Source organism: Lithobates pipiens, unplaced genomic scaffold (assembly GCF_037356315.1).
Source record: "Lithobates pipiens isolate NorthernLeopardFrog02 unplaced genomic scaffold, aLitPip1_a1.2 Scaffold_19, whole genome shotgun sequence".
In the NCBI taxonomy this organism is placed as follows: Eukaryota; Metazoa; Chordata; class Amphibia; order Anura; family Ranidae; genus Lithobates; species Lithobates pipiens.
This window is the reverse complement of record NW_027507764.1, coordinates 527,798,235-527,820,379: the sequence shown is the minus strand read 5'-3', so window position 1 is coordinate 527,820,379 and position 22,145 is coordinate 527,798,235. Positions and strand designations below refer to the sequence as shown.

The following is a 22,145-nucleotide window of genomic DNA, read 5'->3' as shown; positions in this document are numbered from 1 at the left end:
TGTCAGATGTCTAGACACAAAGTATAGCACCAAGAGACCCTGATCAGCCCCCCCCCCCCCCTCAGCTCGGCAGCCGTTTGAAATCTAACCACTCCTTCTACACTCTATTGTAAGCCAACCAAGTAGCTCCACTCACCGACCTGATCCATCCTGCGGCAACTCCAATGCAATCTCCCAAAGCCATCCCGGACATGGGAGCCCTCCACCACGAGAGAGTCATCCAAATAATGTATGACTGATACCCAGCCGGACACATCCCTCACCACCCATTCCAGGAACGAACTGAACATTTCAAACAAGGAGCAGGAGATGGAGCAGCCCATGGGCAAACAGCGATCCACGTAAAAACGTTCCTGCCAAAAACACCCCAAAAGGCAAAAGCTCTCCGGGTGCACCGGCAGCAACCGGAATGCCGACTCAATGTCTGATTTCGCCATGAGAGCCCCCTGCCCATAGTGTCTCACCCAACCCACCGCAGCGTCAAAGGAGGTGTACGACACCGTGCAAGCCTCGGAGTCTATGGCGTCATTCACCGAACCCCCCTTCGGAAAGGAGAGCTGATGGATAAGTCGGAACTTGTTTGGTTCCTTCTTAGGCACCACCCCCAAAGGTGATACCACCAAATCCGGTAAAGGCCTCTCAGAAAAAGGCCCGCCCATCCTCCCCAAAGCCACCTCCTTTGCTAACTTCTCAGAAACCACCTCCGGATTCTGCAGCGCAGACTTCAAATTCCTTGCCATCGGCGGAACCACCACCAATGAATAGGGAATCCTAAAACCCGCCGAAAACACTATTACACCTTATAAGCTTCCCCAATGGTGTCCATATAACAGAACAATGCCGAGCAGTGTTCCGGGGACTTCTCACCTATTACGCTGGGCATTATGGCGAACGCCTGCAGCCAGTTCGTGAACGTCCGGGGAATCGGCCAATACCGCCTCTTCTCCTTGTCATCCTTCTTAGTCGTCGGGCTTGACCCTGTCCAGGTTAAACTTCTCGAGGGACAGCAGAGAAAATATCTCGACATACTTAGGGCAGCACAGTGGTGTAGTGGTTAGCACTCTCACCTAGCCGGTCGCTGGTTCAAATCCCGACCACGACACTACCTGCCTGGAGTTTGCATGTTCTCCCTGTGCCTGCGTGGGTTTCCTCCAAGTCCTCTGGTTTCCTCCCACAATCCAAAGACATGCAGGTAGGTTAATTGGTCTCTGTCCAAAATTATCCCTAGTATATGAATGGGGACCTTGGATTGTGGGGACTGACATGAGTGTGCAATGTACAGGGATAGGGACAATTGTAGACACTCACTCAGGTTGAACTGGATGGTCTGGTGTCTTTATTCAACCTTACTAACTATGAAACTCACCCATGCCAATTTTGTCCCTCACCTCCTGCTTCAGATGTGCGCCCAATGGACCCTCGTAGCATACGTACACCTCACACTTTGCTGCATCAGCCAGCCGAACCACATCGACCCTTGACGTCGACATAGTCTCTGCAGCCTTCACCCCCTTGGCAGCACTCACCGCGCCAGACCCTGATGCCGAAGCCGTGGGTTCCACAGCCGCCACACTTGCCATCACCTGCAGCGCACCATCCACCCAGAATGTACCGACCTCCTGCCGTGTACTCACCCCCGGCTGTGCACCCGCCTGGCAGTGCCCCCTGACCCCCGACCCAGGGCGCAACCTGCGGGGGCACCACTTGTGCGTTGTCCGCAAAATGCTGAATCAAGTCTTTCAGCCCCCCCCAGTAACGCTTGCACAGGCTCCTGCGTGCCCCGGGCGGCAGGCTGACCGCCGGCCCCCAAGGTCCACCCGCCTCCGCGTCCCCTCTCCCCCCAGTGGTCCCCCCCCACATCAACATCAAGTATCCTGCACAAAGCCACATTCAAATCAATGGGAGATAAATTCAAAATCATACCTGGCTGCCTGGGCCTGCTCCCCTCAGCCGCACCTCCGGATGCTCCCGCTGACTCGGTGCCTCGGTGGACCTCCTCATCCGATCCCGACAACTCTCCTTCTGACCACACCTCTGCCGTTTGGTAGCATAGGCGTACTCACCCCCCAGACGACTCGTGCCTATGGGCTGTGGCGTCTTCTCGCAGCGTGGCTCTCCCTCTCCCAGCGGCCCGACCATCCCCGGCCCTGGTGCCCGCAGTGGCTGCGATCGGGCTCCACACAGACCCCCCGGTCTTCCTCTGGCATCTGCTGCAGCCCGGCCCCCCCGCTAATAGTGGACCCGCCCGCAGCGTCTGGTGGCTGCCTGGCCGGCGTGATGCTGCATCTTCTCCGCGGTGTCTCCTCCGGGGCAGCAGCCGCGGAATGGGGAACCGTCCTCCCTTTGGCCTTACCCTGCCGGTGGGGAGCAGGCGCCATCTTGACCCAAAGTCTTGCCCCCAAGCTCCGCCTGTGAGGATTCCGCCCGGACCCCCTCGCTGCTGAAGCTGCCACCCGTTTTGTCGGGGGGGCCGTGGGTCCATAACCGGGCTCCTAGGTTGGCGCTGAGCTCTGGTGGAGGGGCCTGGGGAAAATCGCTCTGGAGGCCTGGACCTCCAAGCGTGGGGTGTCTTGTCCCCCCGGTGATGACCCCCCCGCCATGTCCTTCGTAATGGCCGCCACTAGGCTTTGCAGCCAAACAGTGATGCAGCCTCCACCTGAAAGCGCTCTAAAAGGGAATTCATGTCCGCCATGTGTCCTGGCTGTTTTCCCAGTGCCACAAGTGAGCTCTGCAACCCACCCTGACTCAGCCTAACCCACACACCCGTGCCACCGTCCCCCGCACGCTACCTCGCAGCTAAGCTTCCTCCCAGCCGATGCCTGCAAACTTCCTCTCCGTTCTGCCTACGCTTGCTCACTCATCCCCACCCACTTCTTTTATAACCCTCCTCCACCTTCGTTCTTTCCTCACCAAGTCTCCTCCCCCTCTTCCCCAGCGTCATCCTTTTAACCCTCTGTTGCTCACTTCTAACATTTGTCATGCCGGCCCTCCATCTATGCTTTTTTCCTTTTATTCCGGGCCTCCCTGATCTGACACTTATTACAGGGGAACATTCCTTTTTTTCTCGGGTAAGTTGACAGCCAATTAGAGTCTGGTTCCTTCGTAAATTCAGATTGTATTAATATATTTCTTCGATTTTTGGCACGTCGAGCTACCATTTTGGGGGCAGTAACCAATATTACGGTGAGGCTGGGGCCATTAGTTAGTACCCCCAGTGTCTCTCCAAGATACTGTGTACCAAATTAAATTGTGCACCAAAAGTGTCAGATCTGTCCCTTTGTCGACAGAACCCAGACTTTTATGGATGCTCTCGAACAAGAAAGTTTTGAAATTAGGGACCTAATTAACTGTTCATCAACAAGAGTTATTTACATGATCACATGCCCTTGCCCAAAAATGTATATAGGACAAGGGAGACACTGAAAGTAAGTTTAGGTGAGCATTTAAGAGAAATAAGGGACAGAAATCCAGAAAAACCCTTGGCAAAACATTTTGCTCAATGCCATGATGGGTGTCCATCTGGCATAAAAGTAAAAGGGATATATGCCCCGAAATTGCCCACCATGAGAGGTGACCTTGACCGTATACTCCAGAAAGAAAAATGGTGGATATACAGGTTGAAGTCCCTCTTTCCGGTGGGCCTCTACACTGAACTGAATCTGCAAGTCTTCCTGAAGAGCTAATTACCTCCCCTACTGATTCAGGCAAATTACATTTGGCTGAACCACTATACAAGTATCGGTTGGTCAGTCCCCTCGTTGATTTTCTGATGCCCATGCAAGGGACACCCATAGGGGGACCTGACCTAATGACTGACATACTTGGGGTTATACAATTGGCCTATCTAGTCCCTGATATCTTGGCTTGGACAATATATATAAAAACACTTTTTTTCTCCCTTCCCCAACATAGATGTGTGTATGTAGCCATATACACATGTATGAGCATGATAATGTAAATATGTATATTACTTTCTATTTCGCAAATTTGTACATTTCCTGTTAACTGATTCACTTTTATTTTTCTTTATAACTCTTTCCCTTTTTCCTTTTCTTATTTTCAATATTCTTCAAAGTATCATTTGCCTTTTAAAATGTCATTAGTGTATACTGATGATGCTAATCATGTCATGTTTCTAGCTGTCAGTGAATTTACGGTTCATTGACTTCTTTTAGAAATTCAACCATCACTGCACTGTAAACAGGACACTTGTCTCCTTAAATCCACATCAATGGGCGGTACTCAATACAAAGAAATTCATGATATAAGGGAGGACGGACTGCCATCCAATCAACATTCAGATGAAGCTACGTTATATATTATAGCGAAATGCATTGACGTCAGCACAGTTCCGTCATGTGACGTCGCCTCACCAAGCTCCCAGTGTTGAGGACTATGATTGCACATGGAGACATCCAATCATGGCAGCACGCAGCCAGCCACATAGGTGAAGCCTAAGCCAGGCATACACTGATATCAGTACCTGGGGACCAGTAACAGATCCACGGAAGGGATTACAGAGGACAGGGGGCCCTCAGCATATACACTGTATGAGCGGTAAAATACCTCTAATTCTGGGCGGAAGCATTTAACCCACAACAGGTGACATAAAACAAAGCATCTGCATATATGAAACCTCCCATCCCCCGGCCTACCACAGTCTCATGATTGGTAATACCCGGAAGGGAGTAAAAGTCTAACACCTACCAAAGGCACCAGGACTAAACACGATCCTTATTTACCACCCTCTTAACTGGTGTCACCGTGACTTTCCGAGAATAATCTTTTCATATATACAAGATCCACACTTGTTATATTCCTATCAATACCTGGTTAAAGACTATTCAAGATATGCTCCTTTGGATGGAAAGATTAGAACCTATGTCTCCTAATACCATGCACCTTAGGGCATTCTTTGCCCCTTTATAAGCAACCTTATAATCAGTCAGCCTCCTCTTTGCTTTCCCTTCTACCTATCCATTCCTCCCTGGAGCCACACACAAATTAAGCTGTCACTTTATATAAGTACCTTCCTTCTTTATGATGAATTATGATGAATTTCATCTGATACCTTAACCCGTCTGTTGCTATGCGGTGTCCAGACACTTCTTTTTAATTGTTATAGGTAGTGTCTTTTGTTTACATGTATGTGTGATGCATCAATTACTGTAGTGATTTTCTATTTGCCATTATAGTGAAGCTGTTATCTTTTCTGAAATTAGGCTTATCACTTTGCCAATTTGTCTTAAATTACCTTAATAAATATGAATTTTTGATACTCTTAAAAGGACAGTTTTCTGTTGCAATATGATTTCCTTGGGCTAGCTTTTGCTTTTAAAGGAGAACTTCACACTCCATTCTAAAATGCTCTTGTCTCCCCCTCTAACCCCTTGGATTTCCATGGGCTAACTTTTGCTTTTAAAGGGGAACTCCACACTTTATTCTACAATGCGACTGACTCCCCCTCCTCCTAACCCCTTGGATTTCCATGGGATAACTTTTGCTTTTAAAAGGGAACTTCACATTCCATTCTATTCTCAAAAGGCTGTGAGCTGCCTTAACCAATCCAAACCACATCCTTTTTCAGAGCATAAAACAGGGCCAGCTAGGAAAGGTGCTAGGAAAGGTGCAAGAAGAGCGATCACCCAACCCCCTCCTGAACCATACAAGGCCACATACACTCAACATAGCTGGCTGCCTTTGGGGCATGTTGGGCTCAGCCCAATACCAACCACAAACCACCATGTACCCACTAGTTTAAAAGGGTTTTCCACATTCCGTAAAGCCCCTGTCTGCAGCCCCCCACAACCGCAGACTATGGTTGTGTAGAAGAGGCCCTTGTCCCCCTGAATATAGTAACAAGGTGGTTGAATTTTGGGGTGCCCGAGTCCCTCCTGCCCCCAAGCATCCAACTCCCTTTCATAGGCTGGCTTGCTGTGTGTTTGGCTAGGGGTTTGTTAGTGTGTGGGAGGGGCACAATTTTTTTTAGTTTGAGGTGATATTTTTCATGTGGGGGTTATCATTTCAAGCCTTAACAGACCCCAATGGCCTTGTATGTATTAGGGGGCAGGCTATTTTTTGTTTTGGGTTAAAATCTTACAGCTGCAATGTAGATTTGTAAGTTTTCTCTAAAGCTGTAGATCTTTGAAACAGCATTTTGGATACATGCTACAGATGCACCACTTTACAGGCAGAGTAAGCCCCCCAAGTTAATAGCTTGTAAGCAATTTTGCATTTTTAAAGGCACTTGTCCTTGTTTCGTTTTTAGGGTTGTCCAAATTGGTGACAAAGGTATATGTCCCTCAGGGTGGGACCTGGACCCCCATATCCATTTTAAGGCCAATAACTAGAATATAAGCCAGCCAAGTGGGGACTCGCAAAATTAACAGTCAGTTCCCATAGACTGCAATGGTATTTGTTATATAACTTTTGCCCATGTTAGGCTCTTTGTTTGCCCCCCTGGAACGGGGGGTGGGAGGGTATATGTCCCATGTGTAATTTTGTAGTATGGTGGATGATGTGCTTAATTCTGGAGAGGGGTGGCTTATTTTGTGATAGCTGCATTTGGGTTGTTTTGGGTATGCTTAGGGATTTTGTTTTTTTGTGCTTTTGTGTGAACAACACTTGGATTTTTCTGGGCATGCGTGTGTGTAGAGTACATTTGGGTGTCCTTAGAGTTTGTAACACATTTTTTTTTCTCTTTCTATTGTGTTTGTCTTTGCAAAACAGATGTGTTTTAAAGCAAGTATGTTACGTTTTTTTTTGTTTGTTTGTTTTTTTGGTGGGGGAGGGGGGGGGGTATTTTTCACTGAAATATTTATGATGTTGTCAATGTTTGTTGTTTGTAGGTTGTTAGTATTACTTTGATTTAATTGTCTGTGCTGCATTATTTGGCAAAATCTTCCTCAAGCTTTTGAGACTACTAAATGTTTAAATCCTTAACCCTTTCATGACTAACCCTATTTTTGGCATTTTGGTGTTTACAAGCTAAAATCCATATTTTTTGCTAGAAAATTACTTGGAACCCCCAAACATTATATATATTTTTTAGCAGAGACTCTAGAGAATAAAACTGTTGCAATCTTTTATGTCACACGGTATTTGCGCAGCGGTGTTTTAGACGCAACTTTTTGGCAAAATGGACACTTTCATGAATTAAAAAAAATGAAACAGTAAAATTAGCACAAGTTTTTTCCATAAAGTGAAAGATAATGTTACGCAGAGTAAATAGATACCAAACATGTCAGACTTTATAATCGCATGCACTCGTGGAATGACGACAAACTACAGTACCTAAAAATCTCAATAGGCGACGATTTAATTTTTTTTTCCGGTTACCAGGTTAGAGTTAGAGGAGATCTAGTGCTAGAATTATTGCTCTCACTCTGATGATCGCAGCGATACCTAAAATGTGTGATTTGAACACCGTTTACATATGCGGGCGCGACTTCCGTATGAGTTTTCTTTGCTTCGCGACCTCACGGGGATGGTGGGCACTTAAAAAAAAAAACTTTTTGTTTTCTGTCGCGAGGAATGTAAACATCGGAGCATGCGGGGAACGTCAAATACCCTGACAGTAATAGGTGGTGACGGGTACTCTTTATGGAGGGATTGGGGGTCTAAAAGACCCCCGATCCCTCCTTTACACTTCAAACTATTCAGATCACCGTTTTCTGCGATTCTGAATAGTGTATTTTTTTTTAAATCCGGCGCCATTGGCAACCGAGTAAACGGGAAGTGATGTCATGATGTCGCTTCCGTGTTTACCATTAGGAGACTGGAATGAAGCCGCTTACGGCTTTATTCCAGTCCCTGCCCAGCAGCCGGAGGCATCAGATCATGCATCGGTGCTCCCAATTAAGCGGGAGCACCGGTAAGAGTGTCAGGAGGCGGTGGAAGGGGGGGACGTCCCCTCTTCCTTGCTCTTTTCCTAGTCCTGTTTTGTTGACTAATAAAATTTGTAGCAAATTTGTATGTTTTATGTGTTTTGTTAATAGTTTGTTTTGCAGATGCATGCTCAATCCAAGTAATGGTTTTTATACTCCGCCCCCTCCCAAACAATTTTCATGCAACAGATTTCCCAGCTGCGTTTTAATTAGGCTGATTGGCATGGCAAAACAAAAAGTGTGATTAGTCTAAAAGCTATTTTCCTGGTGCCTTCATTGTAGGATATGCATGCGTATGCTGCCATGGATAGTCACCAGGAAAGGAAAATTACAGAGAGGTAAGTATTACATTTTCCATTTTAGTGCAGTGGCTCTCAGCCTCAGTCCTCCCAACAGGACATGTTTTGGGAATTTATCTTAGCTAAATAGAGTGCCTTGCAAAAGTATTCACCCCCTTGCCATTTTTTGTGTTTTGCTGCCTCACAACCTGGAATTAACATGGATTGTTTGAGGATTTTCATCATTTAATTTACAAAACATGCCCACGACTTTGAAGATTTTTTATTGTGAAGCAAATAACAAATAGGACAAAATAACAGAAAAAGTCACTGTATATAAATATTCACCCCCCTAGTCAATACTTTTGTAGAGCCACCTTTTGCGGCTATCACAGCTCCAAGTCACTTTGAATAAGTCTCTATGAACGTGCCACATCTTACCAATGGGATTTTTACCCATTCCTCCTTGCAAAACTGCTCCAGCTTCTTCAAGTTGGATGGTTTGCGCTTGTGAACAGCAAACTTTAAGTCTGACCACAGATTTTCTATTGGATTGAGGTCTGGGCTTTGACTAGACCATTCCAACACATTTACAGGTTTCCCCTTTAACCACTCAAGTCTTGCTTTAGCAGTGTGTTTGGAATCAATGTCCTGCTGGAAGGTGAACCTCCGTCCTAGCCTCAAATCACACACAGAGTGTTATGCCCTGTACACATGATCGGAAATTCAGCCAGCAAAAAAGACAAATGAGAGCTTTTGGTCAGAAAATGCGACCGCGTGTATGCTCCATCTGACTTTTGCTGGCCGAATTCCAGCCAGCAAAAGACAGAGCATGTTCTCAATTTTTCGGTCGGAAAAAGTTCCGATCGGGAATTCCGACACGCAAAATTCATATGCATGCTTAGAAACAATTCGATGCATGCTCAGAAGCATAGAACTTTTTTTCTCGGCTCATCATAGTGTTGTACGTCACCGCGTTCTTGATGGTCGAAGGTTCAGCTAACTTTTGTTTGACCGTGTGTATGAAAGCCAAGCTTGAGCGGAATTCCGTCTGAAAAACTATCCAATATTTTTCTGACTGAAAATCAGTATGTGGCAGTACAGGTTTTACTCAAGAATACTTCTGTAATTGGCACCATCCATCTTGCCCTCAACTCTGACCAGTTTCCCAGTCCCGACTGCTGAAAAACATTCCCACAGCATGATGCTGCCACCACCATGTTTCCCTGTGGGGATGGTGTTCTTTGGGTGATGTGATGTGTTGGGTTTCACCAGACATAGCGTTTCCTTTGATAGACAAAAAATTCAATTTTAGTCTCATCAGACCAGAGCACCTTCCTCCATACATTTTGGGAGTCTCCCATATGCCTTTTCACAAACTCAAAACGTGGCAGTTTGTTTTTTGTTGAAAGTAATGGCTTTCTTCTGGCCACTCTGCCATAAAGCCCAACTCTATGAGTATACTGTATGGCTTATTGTTGTCCTGTGTACAGATACTCCAGTCTCTGCTGTGGAACTCTGCAGCACCTCCAGGGTTACCTTAGGTCTCTGTGCTGCCTCTCTGATTAATGTCCTCCTTGCCCAGTCTGTGAGTTTTGGTGTGCGGCCGTCTCTTGGCAGGTTTGCTGTTGTGCCATGTTCTTTCCATTTGGTTATGATAGATTTGATGGTGCTCCTAGGAATCATCAAAGGTTTGGATATTTTTTTTAGAACCTAACCCTGACTTGTACTTCTCAACAACACTGTCCTTTACTTGTTTGGACAGTTTCTTGGTCTTCATGGCAGTGTTTGGTTAGTGGTGCCTCTTGCTTATGTGTTGCAGCCTCTGTGGCCTTTAAAAAAGGTGTGTATGTAATGACAGATCATGTCACACTTAGATTGCACACAGATGGACATCATTTCACTAATTATGTGACTTTGGAAGGTAATTGGTTGCACCAGGGCTTCTTATGGGCTTCAGAACAAAGGGTCGAATACATATACATGCCAATTATCTTTTTTATTTCAGAAAAATAGTGTTATGTATATATTTTTCTAATTTTACTTCACCAACTTAGACTATTGTGTTCTGATCCATCACATATAATTCAGATTAAAAAAACATTGAACTAAAGGCTGTAATGTAACTGTGACAGACCTAGCTGGAACAGGGGCTTTTGGAGAGGACTGAAAGCTAGCCTCTTGCATTGAGATTATGGGCCTTGGCATTTGGAGGAAAGGTGCTCTTTGTGAGCTGTATGCCTGGGGACCCTGGAGGTGATGTTACTTTAGATTCAGGTCCATGTCCCCTAAGACACACAGACTCTGGGAACCCTGTATATGCCCAAAGACTATTCTTGTCACATTAACCTGCAGAGATGGACCGTCTGGTCACCTAAGCTGCCTTAAGTGCTGTGTTAATTAACATATTATGTAATTGTCTAAGTTGTTGCTATAGGGGAGGGGGGAGTATTCGTGAGCAGCCCTACCTCATTATCTAACCCCTTGTGTTAAAAGTGTATAAAAAGTCTGTATTCTGTTCAATAAATCATTCAAGATTCTACAAGCTATTTTCGGCTAGACTTGTATTCAATGCAGCTATAGTATATGTCTCTCTGATGGTCAGACTGGAGGAAGTGGGATATACTGACGGAAGCACTCAAGCGGAGTGTGGGATAGGATCCGTCACAGTAACAAAATAGGTAAAAAGCCAAGGAGGGTGAATACTTTTGCAAGGCACTGTAGGTTCTCAACCCACTGAGCTCCCTCTCTCACTAGACTTGCTGATTTACTGCCACCGAATCCCTTGAGCTCTTCCAATCTTCACTTTATATCTTCCTCCAGCGTCACCCCCATTTCTCAAGTTTCACCCCACTGGTCTGCTGGGTCCCTGGCCTGACACACAAGGCTTCCCCTCTACCTCCGACCACGACAGGTTCTCCGGCTGGCAGAACAGTTGTGTCTGGTTGGACTGCAAGCCGCAGTTCCAATCCTACTCTGCTCTTGCTTCTGGATAGGCCCTCAGACAGCCTAGCAGCCAGATGTGCCCAGGATAGGCCCAAACTTTGGCCTAGCAGCCCGGGTAGTACAATACATGTCCACCCAGACAACAATCCATGTGGCACAGAACCCCAATCATCTGGCTCCACCCAAATATATAGGTTCTTCGGCTGGCAGAAAAGTCGTGTCTGGTTGGACCGCAAGCCGCAGTTCCAACCCTACGCTGTTCTCTTGCTTCTAGATAGGCCCTCAGACAGCCTAGCAGCCAGATGTGCCCGGGAGAGGCCCAAAATTTGACCTATCAGCCAGGGCAGTACAACACATGTCCACCCAGACAGCTATTCATGTGGCACAGAACCCGATCACTTGACTCCACCTAAATATATAGGTTCTCCCAGCAGGATTTAAGAAAACCCTTGCCCATTGGCTGAGATATCCCATATACTCATAATCTGTCCTTGCTTTGCTCTTCTCTTATCTAATGTTACCAGATACCCAGTCATCTAGTGACAGAAGAGAGAAGTGCGGCAATTCTAGATTTAGGGTAATCCCTAACAAGGTAACTACACCTGGCAGGTAGATTTAGGAGCAACCCTGCCTAAACATCAGGGTGCTACATGTGAAATCCGTGGTGTTCCTGCCATTCTCTCTGCTTTCCTACTAGAATCCCATATAACTATTAAGCCTTGTACACACGGACTTTCCGATGGGAAATGTTCAATGACAGGCTGTTGTCAGTAAATCCGACTGAGTGTATGCTCCATCGGCCAATTGATGGACTTTCCGGACAAATGTTGGGTAGCAGGTTTTAAAATTTTTGGCGGACAAATGTGTGTTGTCAGATTTTCCGAGCATAGTAAAAAGCGTGAAATGAAAAATGTGAAATGAAAAGCACAAATTGAAAAGCGCAAATTGAAAAGCGCGAATCATACTCACCAAACTTCTACTGCCACGAAATTAGCAGAAGGAGCCCAAAGGGTGGCGCTAAAAAACAACGTAGTACATGACTAAGTTTGTATTTGTTGGCCAACAATTATGTGGCCATGTGTATGCAAGACAAGTTTGGGTCACGCCCTTCGGACAAAAGTTCATGGTTTTGTTGGGCAACAATCCAATCGTGTGTACGAGGCTTCAGAATATAAGAAGGTGCTAATAAATATTATGCAATAGAACACAGAACAAACATTAGCCACATCTTTTACAGTAAAAATATTGTAAAGCACTAAACAAACTGTTGGCGCTATACAAATCCTGTATAAAAATAATAATAAAACAGATAGCTGTAGTTGGTATCTGACCTAAGCATGTATATAAATTTGGGACTGTAGGTGTATCTTCAACAACAAAATTCACTAGAAGACAGTTGTCCTTTATTATTTTCTTTTTTCACTGAAAACCTACAGTTTTTTCCAGAGATGTGCACGGCACAATAATTATCTATTCACAGTTACAGGTTTAGCTAGTTTAACATGTTCATCAACTCTTTAACTGCCGGCAACTACTGGAAACCAAAAGCCTATTTTGTTAGCCTTGGTAAAGTATTACAAGGTTCAGTCTTAACTATTATTGGGTTTACTTGTGGGAGCTCTGTATCTTATTGGATTTTAGCCTACAATTTGTCCAGAATTTATGATAGCGTATCGGTAAATGAAGGGCTCACTATCTTTATGAAGAGATCAGCTGATTCTGTTTTTGTTAAAACTTGCCTTTGACTTACGATGTCTGTGTCTAACAAGTAATCAGAACTGCTTCTGAAACAGAGAGGTAATTTATTTTGTATTTGACATGGCAACATTACTTCCATGGGCACAGTTGTTTTTTCTAAGTCTAAAGTTGCACTAGCATTTCTAATCTGAGGAGTCATTTTTTGTCTTTCTATTCTGGTCCTATCTTCTGTCTTTTTTTTATTCAAGGCCTGTATTCTCTGAGTTGATAATGTTTCACTGGATAGGGCTGCTATGCTGTCGGTGCCTGCCCCTAAGGCAGTGGCAGCCCGTGAATTGTGGGCACACGGGCGCCGCCCCACTAACAACTCTGCTACCCTTCCTATTCATGTGCCCGGGCCCCTTTCAGGACTCCGAACACATTAAATACTATGGTGGGGATAGGCTGGGGGGGGGGGGTTGTATTTTGAAGCACGTAATTAGCACAGCTCTAATAAGCTTTCAAATAGGGTGGGCTCGAAGCGCAGAGCACTGCGTCCCGATCCCACCCTGTTGTGTGGCATAACGAATGAATTTTCGCTATTTTCACACTAACGTTCCTCTCTGCCAATCAGCAGGCAGGTCAATGAGACCTATTGGATGCCTAATGCTTTGGTAGAAGAGGAGACATGGTGGAGGAAGCCTGAAGATGAGCGGACACAGGAGTTGCAGCAGTCACTTCCTGCCGAGGAGGAGAGCCGCCGCTTCCCGCTGAGGAGGAGAGCGAATGAGAAGGAGAGCCGTCACTTCCTGCCGAGGAGAGCCACCAAGGAGGAGAGCCCCATCACTCCAGGAGAGGAGCAGAGCCCAGTCACACTAGCAGTAAGTGCCATCGGACTGGCTGCGGGGTTAGTAAAGTGACAGCCGTGCCTGGCTGCATATGATGGGCACACGTGGCTGCACATGATGGGCAAAAGTGGCTGCACATGATGGGCAAAAGTGGCTGCATTTGATGGGCACACGTGGCTGCATTTGATGGGCACACGTGGCTGCATTTGATGGGCACACGTGGCTGCATATGATGGGCACACGTAGCTGCATATGATGAGCACACGTGGCTGCATATGATGGGCGCAGTGGCTGCATTTGATGGGCGCATTGGCTGCATTTGATGGGCGCAGTGGCTGCATTTGATGGGCGCAGTGGCTGCATTTGATTGGCACAGTGAGGCTTAAATTGATGGGGGGGGGGGGGGGGGGGGTTCAGTATTTTTCATTTTGCTTGCGCCCCCCCCCCCCCCCCCCAAAAAAAAATTTTTGAGTACCAGCCGCCACTGCCCTAAGGCATGGTGCTGAGAGCATACTGTTAAAGTTTTCAGTACATGACAGGTCAGGTATATAATGATAGAAGGATTTCTTTTATAAAACAAATGTGGATCTGTACTGTCTGTTATGCTTCTGTACCTTTGATACAAGATTTTTTTATATAGTAGGTGAGTTTAAAAAAAAGTCCATCAAGTCCAACCTATGGATTTCAAGTCCAAATATGAATTTAAACCGTTACGTGTTTTATTAGTAAATGTTGCTGAGCCAAGCTGTATTGTAATATAACACTCATTGCCCATATGGTTTTAAAAGGCTGTCACAGTCAGCCTACCTAATTCAGAATTTAGTATTTAGAAGTCCGTATGGTCCAGGCCAGGGGTAGGCAACCTGGGGCCCTCCAACTGTTGCAGAACTACAAGTCCCATCATGCCTCTGGGAGTATTAGTAACTGCCAGCCTTACAATGCCTCATGAGAAATATAGCTCCACAACAGCTGGAGGGCCCCAGGTTGCCTACCCCTGGTCCAGGCCCATCTGGTCTTATCCTGTGCACTAACTGTCTGTATTTATAAATGCTGGTTCACAGTCAAACTGTTCAGGATTTTAAGGAATGACTGCTGTACAATCATACCGCTGCTTTTTAAATTGGCAGTATAGCTTTTCTATTTTAAAATTTTTAAGAAGCTCAAAAATGGCAAGAACACAATTTTGTCAATTGAATCTCCATGTGTTTCTGTCTGTGATGGAAATAAATTCTTATTAACCACTTCCCATCCCATTATTAAATGACGTCCGCAGGAGGGATCTCCCATCCTGGACGGGCATAATATGATGTCCTGGGCTTCCCGGCCGTCTGGGGGGGGGGGGGGGGGGTGCACACTACGTCACTCAGGAGCCAATTCCCGTGCTCAGTGGCTGCGATGTCCACTGGGCAACCACGGTTTGCCCGTTAACAGAGCAGGACCAGATCCAGATCCTGTCAGGTGAGAGTAGACCGATCATGCATTCCCAGTACAGAGGAACACTGATCAGTCTCCTCCCCCTGTGAGTCCCATCCCCCTACAGTTAGAATCACTCTCTAGGTAACACAGTTAACCCCTTAATTGCCCCCTAGTGTTCACCCCTTCCCTGACAGTGACATTTATACAGTAATCAATGCATTTTTATAGCACTGATAGGTGCATCAATGTAAATGGTCCCAAAATGGTGTCTTGTTTATAGTGCAAAAAATAAAAACCGCAGAGATGATCAAATACCACCAAAAGAAAGCTCTGTTTGTGGGGAAAATGATAAACATTTCATTTGGGTACAGTGTTGCATGACCGCGCAATTGTCATTTAAGTTGCGACAGCGCTGAAAACTTAAAATTGGCTTGGGCAGGAAGGGGGTGAAAAATGCCCTGTATTGAAGTGGTTAAACATCCACTTGCATTACAGAAACAAAGGGGGTTATTTACGAAAGGCAAATCCACTTTGCACTGCAAGTGCACTTGAAAGTGCTCTGAAAGTGCACTTGGAAGTGCAGTCGCTCTAAATATAATGCCACGTACACACGACCAGATGTTCTGGCAAACTAGGTCTGATGGTCTTTTCAGCGGGGTTCCAACGGATTTCCGAATGAACATACATGGCCACACACGAATGGACTAAGTCAGTTTGTTTTGAATGTGATGACGTAAGACGGTACTAAAAAAAGGAAGTTTATTAGTCAGTAGCCAATAGCTTCCCATGCGTTGTACTTGGTCCGTCAGACCAGCACAAAAACAGTTTTCCCGGTAGGAATTTAGCCATCGGACAAATTTGAAAACATGTTCTATTTCTACGTCCGTCTGATTTTTATAACGAAAAACAATCAGATTAGCCCACACACGATCGGATTGTCCGACGAACTGATCCCTTTGGACCTAGTCTGCCGGAAAGTCCGGTCCTGTGTATGCGGCATAAGTGGTAGATCTGAAATGAGGGGAAGCTCTGCTGATTTTATCATCCAATCACGTGCAAGCTAAAATGCTGTTTATTATTTTCCTTGCATGTCCCCCTCGGATCTACAACGACTTTACTTCCAAGTGCACTTGCAGTGCAAAGTAGATTTTCTTTTAGTAAATAACCCCCAAATTCTCTTTCCACAGCAGATTTGCATAATACTTATGTGTATATAGGTTGTCTATCCTTCCCCTCTCTCAGAATATGTGCACGACACATTTACCTTTCAAGTGTGCCCTCCTTCTGCACTGTCCAGTCCAGGCCGTCAGCCACCAGTCACCCTCTTCACTCATTGGGTGGTCACTGATGATGTAACTCCTGTACATGTGCACATGTCTCCACCTGACTCCGTTCTCAACATCTTACATTTGAGTGTAGACTAATGCCCTGTACACACGGTCGGACATTCCGACGACAAAATCCGTCAGATTTTTTCCAACGGATTTTGGTCCAAACTTATCTTGCACACGCACGGCCGCACAAAGTTGTCGGAAAATCCAATCGTTCAGAACAAGGTGACTTACTACGCATACGACGGGTTTATAAAGAGAGCAGTAGCCAATAGCTTTCGTCTCCTAATTGATTTTGAGCATGCGTGGCACTTTGTCTATCAGAATTGTCTACACAAGATCGGAATTTAAACGATCAGATTTTGTTATCGGAAAATTTTAGATCCAGCTCTCAAACTTTGTGTCAGAGCCCACACACAATCGGATTTTCTGACAACACAATCCGATCGCACATTTTACGTCGGAAAGTCCAACCGTGTGTACAGGGCATAAGGACAGGTTTGCACTACCCACAGAGGAAAAAACGCACATTTTTCTATGCGAGGAGTAGTTCATCCCATCTATGAGATTTCCTCTGTTTCTATGGAATCCAGACAATTAACTATGATTCTCAAGAAAACCACACATAAAGCGAATTTCCTCTTTATGAACATTTGCAAAAGATAGGTAGGAAGGTTTCATCTGCTCTCTTGCATCTTTAACAAAACTTTGTCATCTGGGATCACATTGGGGATGTTTATCAATAAATTAGTGACACTGTTAGACACAGATGAGGCTCCCTCTAACCTAGTAAAACCATGTGACCATTTTCTGCACTGGTAATTCTGGGCAGCCAATTTAAGTAGATTTGCATGGGTCTGCAACAGATTTTTCACTGTAGATAAGATACATTTCTAAACAGATGTACAATAAGGTCCTCAGAGTTTGGCTTCATTATAGCAGCTGAGGGAGGAAGTGATGACCCAAGCTGTAACCATGTGGTAAATCTGTGGCCTAATCTGCCTCACCACTTCTTTTTTAACTAACGGAGTGGACAGTTTTAGCATGTAAGAGTGCTGTAGTCGGGCTCTTAAAATGTAATAAAGGCTCTTAAAGTGTAATAAGACCCAAATCTGTTTTTCATTATGCTAGTAAAAGCACTTTCTATTGTAGACATTGCTGCCATGCATTTAGCACCAATGCGGTCAACCTGTCATTGGTCATTCTGTGGGCAGTTAGACTGGCTGTCTTATAGACCTGATAGGCAGATAAACAGACAATTGAAGGAGTGCACATGGCAAGTTGACAATGCTGCTGCTAATTGTGAGGCAGTGGCTTAGCACTGTCAACCTGCAACATGAAGTGATGTTACTGGCAGGATCCCCAGGTAACAAACTTTGCAACAGATTCACAAAAAAAAAATAGATTTGCTAAAAAACGATATACAACGTCATAATGTCAAACATAATGAAAATATATTTCAAGGTTTACATACAGTTTAATGTTAGGAATATTGTAAATATTAGCACATACAGTATCCATAATCCCTACAATGTCTGTCTGTATGAGTGTAGTAGGGTCATTAGATTGTAAACTGTTTTGGGTTAGACACTGATATTAAGGGTTCTTTGTAGAGTCAAGTGGAGTATATCATTACGGTGAATAAATGTATTAATTTTGTTTTGTCTTCTCTATTTAGGTTTCATTGAAGTGACACTGAACAAAGAGCCTACTGACATCCTAAAAGGTTTTCACAGTTTAAGCTATATGTATTTAGAGCAAAAAAAACTATTTTTTTCCGTTTGTGCATTACCACCTCAATGACTAGTGACTTATTTCACAGTATTTGCATGAACCCCCTTAGTTAACGGTCTTCAGGTTATGTGCATTTATCTCTCAATGAACAGTCTCTGCAGTACATACATACATATCCCTTAAAGGGGTTGTAAAGGTAAATGATTTTTCACCTTAATGCATTCTATGCATTAAGGTGAAAAAACATCTGACAGTGCCTGTGCCCCCAGCCCCCCCCCCGTTTTTACTTACCTCACCCCTCGAATGTCCCGCGCTCATCCCCCGACGTCCTTTCCACCGTTCAGCCTGGCCGCTGATTGGCTGGAGTGGTTGGATGGAAAGCAGCGCAGCCATTGCTGTCAATCACATCCACTGACGCGGAGCGCTGGGGGCGGGGCCATGTGATACAGCGAGCGGTTATAGCCGCCGGCTGTATCACGGGAGCGCGCCCGCAGATGCTTCTCACCATGCGAGGGAGCTCGCATGAACGTGAGAAGCACCTGCGGGAGGAAGCAGAGACAGCCGCCGAGGGACCCCAGAAGAGCAGGTTCGGGGCCACTCTGTGCAAAACGAGCTGCACAGTGGAGGTAAGTATAACATGTTTGTTATTTTTATTTTTAAATTCACTTTACAATCCCTTTAACCACTGGGCACTTAAACACCCTTAATAACCAGACCAATTTTCAGCTTTCGGTGCTCTCACATTTTGAATGACAATTAGTCATGCAACACTGTACCCATATGAAATTTTTGTCCTTTTTTTCACTCAAATGGAGCTTTCTTTTGGTGGTATTTAATTACCACTGGGTTTTTTATTTTTTGTGCTATAAAAGAAAAAAGACCGAAAATTCTGTAAAAAAAAAAAAATGAATTTTTTCTTCGTTTCTGTTATAAAATTTAGCAGATTAGTAATTTTTCTTCATACATTTTGGCCAAAATGTATACTACTGCATATCTTTGGTAAAAATAAGTACAAATTGGTGGATATTATTTGGTCTTTGTGAAAGTTATAGAGTCCACAAGCTATGGTGCCAATATCTGAAAATTGATCACACCTGAAGTACAAATCTCCCCCAAATAACCCCTTTTTGGAAAGAAGACATTCCAAGGTATTTAGTAAGAGGCATGATGAGTTTTTTTGACGTTGTAATTTTTTCCCACAATTCTTTGCAAAATCAAGATTTTTTTTTTCCTTTTTTTTTTTTTCTCACAAAATTGTCATAATATCAGTTTATTTCTCACACACAGCATATGCATACCCCAAATTAAACCCCAAAACACATTCTGCTGTTACTCCCGAGTATGGAGATACCACATGTGAGACTTTTACACAGCCTGGCCACATACAGAGGCCCAACATGCAGGGAGCACCATCAGGGGTTCTGGAGCACCCAGGACAATTCTGACATTTCTCTCCTACATGTAAAAATCAAAATTTGCTAGAAAATTACATAGAACCCCAAAACATTATATATGTTTTTTTTTGTAAAGACCCTAGAGCAGTGGTCATCAACCCTGTCTTCAGGGCCCACTAACAGGCCAGGTTTTATGTATTACCTTGGGGAGATGCAGACTAGAATACTGCAATCACTGAGCAGCAAATTATATCACCTGTGATGTATTTCAGTTATCTTGCAAACCTGGCCTGTTAGTGGGCCCTGAGGACAGGGTTGATAACCACTGCCCTAGAGAATACAATGGTGGTCATTGCAACTTTTTCTCGCACAGTATTTGCGCAGCAATTTTTCTAATGCTTTTTTTGGAAAAAACAAAACAGTTTTGTGCTTAAAAAAACAAAACAAAACAATAAAGTTAGCCCAATGTTTTTGCATAATGTGAAAGATGAAGTTATGTCGAGTAAATAGATACCTAACATGTCACTCTTCAAAATTGAACACGCTCGTGGAATGGCGCCAAACGTCGCTACTTTAAAATCCCCATAAGCTTTACATTTTTTTTACTGGTTACATGTTTTGAGTTACAGAGGAGATCTAGGTCTAGAATTATTGCTCTCGCTCTAACGTTCGCAGTGATACCTCACATGTGTGGTTTGAACACCGTTTTCATATGTGGGCGGGACTTGTGTATTCGTTTGCTTCTGCATGCGAGCAAATGGGGACAGGGGTGCTTTAAAAAATAATTTTATTGTTCATTTTACTTTATTTTAGTTTGAAATTTTTTTCCCCCAAAAAACAGAGGGCGGTGGAATGGGGGATGTCCCCTCTCGCCTCCTGTAAGAACGATCAAGTAGCGAAACAGCCGCTATGATTGTTCTTATGGTGTAGGGAATCGCCGGCTGAAAAAGCTGATATCTGAATGATGCCTGTAGCTACACCCATCATTCAGATATCCCCACACAAAGTCAAGGACATCATGGGTATTGCAGGATATCACCGACTATGGCTAGGTATTGCAGGGTATCACCAAGTATGGCTGGGTATTGCAGGATATAAGCGACTATGGCTGGGTATTGCAGGGTATCTCCGAGTATTGGCAGGCTATTGCAGAGTATTGGCAGGCTATTGCAGAGTATTGGCAGGTTATTGGCAGGGAATTGAGGGGTTAAATTTCAGTGAGCAGCAATGTGGGCACTGCAGATGCAGCCCACAGCGCTGCCAACACTGATCTCTTCCCCCTCCACTGCACCGATCGGTACAGAGAGGGGAGGGAGGAACCAGCTTCATAACATGATGCCTATTTGTTTACAAGTGATCACTCCATCATTTGACGGAGCGATCACGTGGTAAATGGCCGTGATGAGCAGCGGTAACGGATGCTCTCGAGTGCGAGCCCCAGGGGGCGCGCGAGAGCGTAATTCTGGGAGGACGTTATATAACGGCCTCTCAGAGTTAAGCAACCACCCTGTAGCCGTTATTCGACTATGGGGCAATTGTTAAGTGGTTAATAACCAGTTTCCAGAATATGGGTGACAACATTTCAATTAACGGCCTCCATGATTTGTGCTCTAACCTTCCGTGATTAGCTTGTAGGCAGATACAGATTTTTCTCTATCCAGTAGGAGGCACTGTGCCATTATGCAGATAGAGTGGAGTTTATTACGGGAAATGTTTACCCTTGTGAATTCTATCGGTGCCTCAGAGGGAACAGCAGTCTAATTGGACACTGCAATCTCTGGTGACCTTTGGTGGCCATCTTGGGTGAGGAAAACTTTTAAATAAGGGCCCCCATGTAACTCTAGCGCCCCCCATGTAACTCTTCTAGTTAAAACTTTTCCAATTTGTAGCAACTTTGCGTGGCAAGTCTCTAGCAAGAGCAAAGTTGCAGTGGTGAGTCTACAGCAAGAGCTTTGCAAATCTACAGCATGAAAATTCAGCCATAGTGACCCCTGTGGTGGGATGACTATTTTACAACATAACTGAACCAGAACTTGCAGCAGACGTGCAGAATGTTTACAAAGAGAGTTAATCTGGAGTAATTCAATGTAGACTTGCTGCAATTATGCAACAAACTTGTGAAGCCTGGCAAGTCTAACAATAACTCAGCAAGTCATTTTCAAACTTTCTATCTGGGAGTGCATAGACATAGACAGGAGCGCAGACTGCAGGAAAGTTCTCTGCCTATGCCTAAATGGGCATTGTGCAATAAATACTCGGTGACCAATCTCCAGAGAAAGTGCGTTAAAGTAGAACTAAAGGTAGAGATGCAGGTAGGTTTAGTTTATTGTAGAAGGGACATTGCATGTCCATAGTTGCCAACAGTTCCAATTTGCCTGTGACATTCACAGAATTCAGACCCATGTCCCAGTCTCAGCATGTCCTGTGCAGAATTCGGGAAAATAGGCTGTCACAGGCAGGGTTGGGCGGACTATGCCAGGGGTCTGATCCCCCATAAAAAGGCTGCACCGCTCCACCGTCCTGCTCTCAGAAGCAACTAGCAGCAGAGCGTTTGGTGTGATTTTCTTCCTTGATTCCGCCCCTATTGAAGCCATACAGGTAGAGGCCCGTAACGTCTCTTCCCCCCCACTCACCT

General features: G+C 44.8%; 1 protein-coding gene across 6 annotated transcripts in view; it reads left to right on the top strand.

Annotated features, from left to right (window-relative positions):
* The window catches only part of SLC43A3 (solute carrier family 43 member 3), a 757,299-nt gene that overhangs the window by 29,950 nt on the left and 705,204 nt on the right, over nucleotides 1–22,145 (top strand). For 2 of the 6 annotated variants that reach the window (XM_077493192.1, XM_077493190.1), the window contains exons 1-2: nucleotides 13,426–13,668; nucleotides 18,061–18,108. The gene's annotated coding sequence lies outside the window, so the exon portion shown is untranslated. Of the gene's footprint in view, nucleotides 1–12,692; nucleotides 12,908–13,425; nucleotides 13,669–18,060; nucleotides 18,109–22,145 lie in introns of those variants that run through there. The other 4 variants (XM_077493191.1, XM_077493188.1, XM_077493193.1 and 1 more) reach the window with 3 other exon arrangements.